Genomic DNA, 10,860 nt, shown 5'->3' with positions numbered 1-10,860 from the left:
GAGATATAGCAATTGATATATTTTGGGTTAACAAGTCTCAAATAGTGAAATCACTACCCAGCCATAAGTAAAGTGTCGTCACGGGGTAATGTTGAAAATCAATGACCTTAGGGCCTCAAAGACTTCATGTCTGAATATCTAAGAAAGGAGATGACCCTTGTTTCTCTTGAATGCAAACAAATGATAAACTAGGACAATTGCTTTGTTTTATTGATGCTGCTATATGATAATGCAAAAATTTTGTGAATGTGATGAATTTGAAAAAGAAATTATATGTGATACAATGCTTTGAATAAAATGAGATGCAATACGGAAAGAAAAACCTAAACTAACTCAGCCCTTAGATATAGTATCGTTTTATGGTGCATGTGATGGACTTGAAAAGCACTCAGAGGGGGGGGTGAAATAGTGACACCAAAAATAAAACTACTTCAAACACTAATCGATAGATGAACTTAATAAAACTTTTAAACACAATGCATGTAATCCAAAATGATATAACAACATCCACAATAAGTAAAACATCCACCATAACACAAGTGTTTGTATGTGGAAAACCCAAATAGGTAAAAACAACGGTGAGATGGAACTCACAAGTTAACTATCTGCAGTAATAGATAACTGACCGGTTAGGGTCTACAAAGTGCTCTGCTAGGAGCGAATCTGGTTAGAGATCCCAAAGATTGATTAGAATCTTATACCCTATGAAAGGTAGTACCATGTTAGGAGTAACCTCGGTGGAGGATTTCTGAATCCAAACTAATGGATCACCTTGTTAGAGTATTTGTACAAAGAAGCTTGTTAGAGCTTACCCAGTTAGGGGATTTGAATTCTGTTGTGATTGTTAGAAAACAACATGACTGGTTTGATCTATCTAAGTAGCACAATAGTTGTTTGATTAGATCCTTCTAAACATGTTCAACACTATTCTTCAACATACTCTGCGACTTAACTCTTTTTCTCTCGCATACAACAGTATCACTTTCGCTCATACATCATACAAAATAATTCATTGTGATGTCAATATATAAACATTTAGATTTCATGTCGGCCTAAAGAAATCATAACACAACTTCCTAAGTGCAGTGTATCTAGTCAAGTGATCATAACTCATCACAAAAAATACTGCCATAAAATTGTCGGTGGGATAACTCATCACGATTTGTGGTAACTCATCATAAAATCAACAAATACCGGTTGGAACAATCAATATCGGTTGGAATTAAATATATGAACTATTATCCTTGAATCTTCTGATATAATCTCTGCTTGATATTCATCTTGATGCCGACTAATGTGTATCCACTGGTTGTCTTCTATGCATATACCGGTTGTAGTATAAATAACTTGAAATTATACCAATAGACAATATAAACATGTGTGTGTGTGTATGTGTTTCATCAATGACAACATATGATGAATATATTACAATCACAATCAAGCCAACAACATGTTGTTCATAGGGTCAAGGATTTTTGTGTAGGTAGTTCATTGGTCTTTGTTTGAAGAGTCGAATAAGATGTCTTTTCCAATAGGATATAAGGACTCGGCTAAGTTTACATGTTCAACATCTCTAATGTTCATTTCCTTAGTTTTTGGATTTTGTGGGTCATCAAAGGGAAATCCATCTTTGGCACCCATGAATTTAGTTATAGTCTTATCATTTTCAAAGCAATCCAACTATGGTAGATACTCTTGCCCCCAGTCTATTAAGTGAGGGTGTGTGAGGCAAATAGATTCTAGTTCCCAAGTTGTGACCACAATGGCATGTGAAAATGGCACACATATCATTATTTATAAATTGTTCTCTACAGTATGATCAGGATTGGTGATTTCATTGATAAGGAGTTTATGAAAAACTTGTGTAGAGGGATTGGGATCGTGAGGGGGACTAGGAGAAATGGTAAGTTTGATTTAGAGGGAATCTTGTGAGAAACGTGGAGGATTATGACATGGAGATGAAGGGATGGAGGGATCTTGATCAAGATCTAAAAAAATAATGGGATCTTGCTTAGCATATGAAGGTGAAGGAATACTTTGATCTTAACTTGGAAAGAGATTATTAGGAAGGATGGAAGGGATGTCCTGATCTTGCTTAGGAGGTGGATGTTGGATGGGACTTGAAAGGAAACTTTGTTATTGAGACAAAAGGGTATCATTATGAATGGAATAGAAAAGAGCAAGGGGATCATCATAAGATTCTTGGTTGGTGGGGTCTTGATCAAAAATTGGGTAAGGTGGAAGGGTTTGTTCTTGATCTTGATTTATTTTAGGACTCATTTCTTCTAATTTTGGATTATCCTCTTGAAACAGGGAAGGAGTTTGGATATGCATGGGAGATTCTTGGAAGATTTCAACATTTTGGCCTGATGAGAAAGGATTTTGAATGGTACTCTCTATAATAGGAGTATATGATGTGATTGGGTCTTGAATTTATGAAGCATGGAAAGGACTAGCATCATAAATTGGATTAGATTGGATTTGTATTATGGATATCCCTTAGGAGATTGCATTATTGGATAGATATGGTGTGAACTGCTCTTGTATGACTTCAGGGTATGAGGAAATGGTGGAAGATATGGAGGCTACTTGAGGTGCAAAGTCTTGACGGGAAGAGCCATTGGTAGACATGGGTCGATGATCTTGTTGCATTATAGGTGACATATTGACCATGTTCGATTTATGGCCAAAGGGTGATGCATTTGTAAATTCACTTGCATTTTTTTCGGATACCCTTGGTGGTGTATTTGAAGACATAGGAGGATATTCACAAACATGTCATGTGACTGAAGGCAAAATTGATTGTATAATTGTGTGTGACCTTGGTAGCGGTTGAATTGTTTGCACAATTTGTGGTGTTGAGAGTTGTGTTGTTTTTTGTATTGGTTGTTGGACTTGCATTGTTGGATGTGTTTGTTGTTGATATTGGTTTCTCATGTTTATTTGTGTGAGAATAGTTGGTATGTCTGATTTCATAATAAGAGCTTGCACATCAACTGGCTCTAATTTCATATTGGGATATCCGAATTTTTAAAATAGTTTGAACATCTGGGATATACTCTCTTCACTTTTTTTAACCTTTCGTTCCAGGATCTCTATTTATCGAGCTATTTTCTCTTCGAGTGGTGAAGTCGTAGGTATAACGTTTGTTTGTTCCTAATAAGTTTGATGCACGTTTTGGGTCATGTATATGTTGGATTGAGATGATTGACTTTTTGGTTGCAATGACATGGTCCCATGAAAGTTAGAAGTTTGATAAGGGTAATGTTGTCTCCTAGAAGTTTGAGAGCTTGTTTCAACCATTGCACTATATGCCATTTTTTTTGGATTTTTGATGTTTAGGGATGAAATGCAATGCAACTAAACAATGAAAGTTAAACCCTTTCTTTTTTTTATTTTGAGAATTTTGAAAATGGACAAATGCAACTAAGGATGAAAAATGCAACCTATATTTTTGAAATTTTTTGACAAATTGGATTAAGGAATGGAAAGATGGAACCCTAAAGAATAACAATGCAACTTTGGACTTCGACTAGGGACCACCCTAATTTTGAAGATAATGCAAAATGGAGAAATGATTTGACCCTATGTCTTATGAGGATGACGACTATGCAAGGACTAAAACAGGGATTATGATGACTGTGCAAGGACTTATGCAAAGATTATGAGGATGCTAATGGGATACAAATGAGGAGTTTATAAGGACTATGAGAGACAATGTAAGGACTTATGTGAAGATTATGCTCGAATGCTAATGGGATACAAATGAGGACTGTAGACACCCAAACATTGCACCATGCTTGCACACACTAACTAACATTTTTGCCCTAATCGATTAATTGATCAAGTGTCATTCTTCTAATTCAAATTTTCTATTTTCCTAATCATTTAAATCATGTCATCATTAATCATTCATTTCCTAACATTAATTGAATAATCTTTAGTATTTGATTAGTTCAATCCCACTTTAATTAAATAATATTTATTATTTAATTAAATTCAATTTCATTTTTTCTCATAATTGAATAATTTCTTTGAATTATTTAATTAGCTAATTATTTCATCATAATTAAATAAATTTTTATTTATTTAATATTTCAATCCCATTTTAATTAAATAATATTTATTACTTAATTAAATTCCATTTCATTTTTTCTCATAATTGAATAATTTCTTTGAATTATTTAATTAGCTAATTATTTCATCATAATTAAATAAATTTCTATTTATTTAATAAAATCTTAATTATCTTCTTCCAAAAAACAAGAATGGAAACAAATCTTTATTTGTTTTATTTAATTAATTTAATTTCTAATTATCCTCATCCAAATTCAAAAATGGCAATAAATCGAGAAAGTGATTTTAAAAATTAAAATAAATCATTATCCAATTTAAATCAATTATTTTCTCATATTCTCCCAATTTTCAAAAATGGAAAGTATGTCATCATCTACCAGTTAGCTTCTGATTTTCTTGATTTATCTTCTTGGAAAATATCTCTTTAATCTCAATTTAAAATTTGAAAAAGGAGATATGCCCAGTCAAACGCCGCTTTATGCTATCTTTTTTAATCCATCTTGATTCTCCAATCTTGTCTTCAATCTTCAATAAATTCATCAATCTTTTCCATAATCTGAACCACGCTTCGAGTATCCTTATGTTGTTTAAATCATTTTATCATCTTGTTTTCAAATACAATTGCATTTGTAGGTGAGATCAACATATAAATTTTAAGGAGAGAGAAGAACAATGGAATCACATGGAGGAGATTCTACACTTTGGTTTGCATTTTGTTTTTAGAATCTTGTCTTCATGCTTCTATTGATTGAATTAGGATTTCATTTTCATAGCATTTATGTTTCGTGGTTGCATAATCTAATGCTTTGATGCTTATTCCAAATTCCTAGTTACAAGGACTTTATAAGGACTGTGCAAGACAATGTAAGGACTTATGTGAAGATTATGATGATATATATGAGGACTCTATAAGGACTATGATGAGGACTATAATGAGGACTAAGGACTCTAAGAACACCTATGGTCACAAGTATGTAAAATATTGGACTTTGTTGAATTGTCTGATGTTTCAAGGTAAACTCTATTTCAAGTAACTCGGTTTGTAGGACAAGTCTTTTTTTCAATTTTGAGAACATTGTCTAAGGATAAGTATAGCTAGATGACCTGTGTTTTGAAAAACTCTGAGAATTTAGAGATACCTAAGGTAGGCCTAAAATAGCCCAAATACTGACTCAATACTAGTCTAGCACAACAATACACATAAAACACAGAAGACAATCTTAGGTTGGATAGTGGAAAACATTCAAAGAGTCCCTTGCAATAAAATACTGAAACAAGATGAACAGCTAGAGAGTCTGGCAACACTCGCTCCACTCCATGACACACACTTCTTGGGAAGCCCAGTCTTTCTTACCCCGAAGATCCAAAGATCTTATCATCGAGGGATTTATGTCTCATAATGCAAGGTACATGAAGGGTATCTATGGGGTACGATCCGCACTCTCGGAATCAATGAATGTGGGATTTGGGCTACTAAGTTGGTTCTTATTGTAAGTTTCGAGGGACCCCGATCTAATGACATATTCTCAGACCAAGCCACTTAAGTCTTTAGTTAATCTTATCGGTGCAAGGAAGGCCCGCGCATACGTTAAATTCACTCAACACTCTTGCCTCCTGACCAGTATGTTTATATAGTGGCTTGAAAAAACTCGCTCGAGAGTACACTAGGGGAGATGATATCCCCAACACATCTGAATTCAAATTACCTCTATGGGGTGATGAAATCCCCAGTCAAAGATATCCCTCACTACTAAAAAAAAAGTTGGGTGTCTTTATCACCTTTCCCTCTCTCCCAAGACCTCGAAGGCAAGTGAAAAGGTTCTTAATGCAACAATAGGTCCACTTGAGACACAATAAAAGTTATTTTTCCCTTAAATATTGCAATGTGTGATTTATTCTATCCATAAGCCTGATTCACACTCATTTTAAAGCCCAAACTGAGGTGTGAGATAAACATGCACATGTCTATTTTAAACACCAAAGTGAAGTGTTCATGCATGTCAATTTTAAATCTCAAGAACAATTTTAAGCACCAAGTTGAAGTGTGATATCATGCATGTCAATTTTAACCAAATTTGTTGTGAGCACCAAGCTGAAGTGTGAAAGCATGCATGTCAATTTTAACCAAATTTGTTTTAAGCACCAAGCTAAAGTGTGAAGGGATGCATGTCAATTTTAACCAGATTTGTTTGAACCACCAAGCTAAAGTGTGAAAGCATGCATGTCAATTTTAACAAGATTTGTTTTAACCACCAAGCTAAGGTGTGAAAGTATGCATGTCAATTTTAAACCCAAAATCCAAAATTGATATAACCCTAAAGAATCATGCATTCAAATTGTTAGTGGTTTCCAAAATAGTCTAGGATGATCAAGCCTTCTCTGTAATTTCACCACATGTTGCAAACAGGGAATCAGTAACTAGAAAACACACAGAAAAACCAGAAAACAAAAAGTCAAACTATTTATCAAATGAATGTGTGATTTTAACAAAGCGAATGCGTAATAATATCTAGGTGATTGCGTTATGATGAGTGAACTAATGCGTAAAACTGACAGAGTGAATGTGTGAAACTAACAAGGGAGAATGCGTGACAAATAAACAGGCAATTAAGAAACCCTATCAAAAGCATAAACTTCACCAGAAACCTACAAATCAGAATGTCAAACCCTAGACAGATCTCTCATCAACCATTCTATATTAATCAGATCATATTTCACTGTGTATGATAAAAAAAAATGCTATTGTATCTGTCAATGGCTTCTTGGTCTTCTAGATCTTGTATTCTCTTTGCTACCTTTAAGATTCGTCGGTAATGTATGGCTTGTCTCCTTTGTTTTGTTGTTCTTCGAGCACCTAAAATATTAAATTTTACCTTATGTGCCATAAGATTTTATATTGAAAGCATCATATAAGGATAAAAAATCTTCAGATTTGCAGAATTTAGACAGAACAGAGGATTAAAAAATAGGAAAATGAAACAAACAAAATACATAATTATATCTAAGCGAATGCGTCAAGGTATCACACGAATGTGTGAGCCTGATAGGGCGAATGTGTGATTCTATCTGTGTGATTGCGTGATTTTATTTGCGCAATTGCATGATGTTTGATTCCGCTTTTGAAATCTGTACAAAACCTGCAAAAAGTTTGAAAATTCTTATGATCCTGCAAAATCACATACAAAACATAGAGGGTTAATTAGTTGTTGTTCATGTCGGGTTCACCAAAATGTATATGTTTAAAATCATCTTTGCTTAACTATAAATGATAAGGAAATCACGAATCCCTATTCTAGCTAAAGAATTCAAACAACATCAATAGAATAACACAATCAAAGCAATAAGAATGTAAAATATCAATTAAGACTCCCTATCTCATGACTGCATATGGCTTCCATTGTTCTTATCTTCTTCATGGTATCATGGCTCTCAGATATTACGCTGGCAACCTACAATTGACACAAAGATTCAAAGTTTGTGATTGTTGAACAGGGAGATTGAATGTTGAATTTATAAATTTTTGGAGAAGATTGAATGAGAGGTGGAACAAATTGATCAAGAGGTGGAACTCGGGTGAGCTCACATGTTGATTGATAGTTGAACTGTTGATTTGGAGGTGGAACATAATAGATTGAATAGATAAATGAGTTAACTAATTGAAAGATGAAAAAGAATGATAGGAGGATAATTGTTTGATGACAAAGAAAGCTTTATTTAGAAAAGCAAACTGGAAGATAGAAAAATAGTGATTGGAGAGAATTAAAGAAATGATGTAGTTAATCAATTAAAATAGATTGAATAGTTAACCGATTGAAAGATTTTTGAGAAAAAGCAAAGTGGAAGATAGAAATAGGAATTGAAAAGATAATGACTTAATTAATTAATTTAGCATGTGCTTGATCTTTGACTTTGATTTTCAATTAAAATCTTTGCATGAGATTTAATTCAAATATTGAATTTATTTTAAATTCAATTTATTATTTGAATATATTTAGAACTTTAACTTTAATTTTGAATTTGATTTTTGAAATCATGCACATGTATTTGAAATTAGAAGAAATTAAAAGAAGATGAATTTGAATTTGAATTTAGAGAATTAATGAAATTAGAAGAAATATGAAATTAGAATATGAATTTGGGGATTTAGAATTGGAATTTAGAAGAATAAATTAGTTAATTAAATAATTTAACAAAACTATTTAATTATTTAAAAATTGAATTTAATTAAATAATAAAGATTATTTAAATTAAAGGATTAAAATCACAGCTAATTAAATAATTAATATTTAGAAAAAGGATTAAATGATTAATTGATTAGAAATAGAAATTGAAATAATTAGTAAGATGATGAAGAAATATGAGTTTAGAAGAATAAGATTAATTAGCTTAATTAAATAATTAAAGACTTATTTAATCAATTAGACGAATAATTAGTACATGATCAATGAGACATGTTTAGGTGTCTACAATGAGGTTAATTTAAAGGGGTAAATTATATTAAAATAGATAATGTACTATAAATGTAGGTGAATAGAGTTTGAGATGCAATGAGTGTTGATACTAAAAATCATGTAGAAAATAGCAATTCACAAGAATACGTAGTGTCTCCAGAGTGGACAAATTTGACTACAATGAACACAAAATGGAAGAGATCAAGGTATATTTGATAATAATAGAAATGTTGGTATTGATATGAAAACTTTACAAATGAGATTTTGGCATGGACTAAATGAATATATTGCAGTCAACATGTGTTATATTTGTCAATAAAACTAATCTATAATGAAGTTTGTGAAGAGGAGAAAAAATCTAATCCAATGATAAATTGCATAAACCAAATAAAACACTAATGAAACTATTTAAACCAAACAAAAGACCATTCCCTTGCTACTGGCCAGTCGGTTAACTAGGAGAAATTTGTTATTTACTTCATCAACACTCCCTTGTTGAGGCAACATAGGATTGTTAACATAATTGGCTGTAAGGTTGAGATGCTCCCCTCAACTTATTTGGGCATCCCTCTTGGTTTGGCTACTCCAAACTCTTTCTGGAATTCTTTGATTGATAAGTTCAACAAAAAACTGGCTGGATGGAAAGGCTCTATGTTGTCGCTGGCTAGTAAGCTCCAACTTCTTCAAGCTACCCTTCAGAATCTACATGTTTATGCTCTTAGTTTGTTTAGTATACCAGTCAAATTTGCAGAAGCGTTAGAAAGAATTCAGAAAAGATTTATTTGGTATGGTGTGGAAGATAAGAAAAGGATTGCTTTGGTTGCTTGGGATAAAGTCTGTGGTCCTAAAAGTAGTGGGGGGTTAGGTATCAAATCCCTTAAACCTTTCAATAAAGCTTTGTTAGCCAAATAGGTTTGGAGGGCCTATGGTATTAAGAGAGATTGGAGTAGGGTGTGGTTTGACAAATACATCCATAATCAACCCATTCATTCCCTTCTCTATTCTGAAGATATCCCTGATGGGTCTTTTATTTGGAATAGTATGATAAAATCTATTAAAGTTGTTAAAGTTGGAGTTCGCTGGGTCCTTGGCAAACATAACAAAATCATATTTTGGGAGAATGTCTGGATCAAAGATGAGACTCTTTTTAACCAGGATTGCAGCCATATCATTGAAGATTGTAAAGGGAGGTTTGATTCTATGCTCTATAATTATTGGGAGGAGAATAAATGGGTTAGACTTGATGTTGTTTATGTTGGATTCTCTTTGCTCCAGCATGATTTGTTGTCCTTTTCTATCAGCAAAGACTCAAATGATGTCTTCTTATGGAAGAGTAGTCCTAGGGGTACTTTTACTGTTGCTAATGTTTACAAAATGATATCAACTCAGGCTTGTAACCCTATATGGTCTAAAGTTTGGAATAGATTCCTCATTCTTAAAGTTAATATGTTTTCTGGCTTGCCACTCATAACAAGATTCTCACTATTGATAACCTGGTCAGAAGAGGATTTATGATCCCTAATAGGCGTGAGTTATGTCAGAAAGAGGTTGAGTCTATGGATCATTTGTTCATTCATTGTTCTTTTACTTGGGAAATCTGGGGTGAAGTGTGGACGCAATAGAAAGTTGATTGGGTTATGCAGAATAGTTTTAAGGAACTCCTTTGGCATTGGATTTTCCCTACCAAGCTTCCCATCATCAAGACCCTTTGGTCCTTTCTTCTTCCTATGACCTATTGGCATATTTGGAAGGAGAGAAACAATAAAAATTTTAGGGAGACTAAGTGTTCTTCTCGGGTGGTCTTTGAAAATATTTGTAGGGCTATTAAAGAAAACATCAACACCATTCACAAAAGCAACAAGCAGTGTAGTTATATTGATATGAATGATAATGATAAAAGGATTCTTACAGAATGGAAATTATTGAATAAGGTTTGGAAGTCCGATATGAAGAGTAGAAGAGATAATGTGGTTTGGAGGTTCCCTCCTCATGATTGGGTGAAGGTGAACTTTGATGGTGCAACTAAAGGAAATCTGGGTAATGCTGGTGGGGGAGGTGTTATCAGAAATTCTCATGGCTTTTTTATTGTTGTGATTGCTTCTCCCTTTGGAATTCAAAACAACCATGTTGCTGAAGCTCTAGCAATGTTAAAATGTCTCCAGCTTGCTTAGGGTTTCAATTTTTTAAAAATTGGCTGGAGGGGGATTCCCTTAATATAATTCAAGTTATTAAAGGTATTAGTTCCCCTTCTTGGAATATTCAAAATATCATTGATAAGGCAAAAAAAAATGTTAGATTCTTGTGATAGTGTGGTTATTACCCATACCTTTAG

This window comes from Cryptomeria japonica, chromosome 7 (assembly GCF_030272615.1).
Source record: "Cryptomeria japonica chromosome 7, Sugi_1.0, whole genome shotgun sequence".
Lineage (NCBI taxonomy): Eukaryota > Viridiplantae > Streptophyta > Pinopsida > Cupressales > Cupressaceae > Cryptomeria > Cryptomeria japonica.
This window is presented reverse-complemented; position numbering follows the sequence as displayed.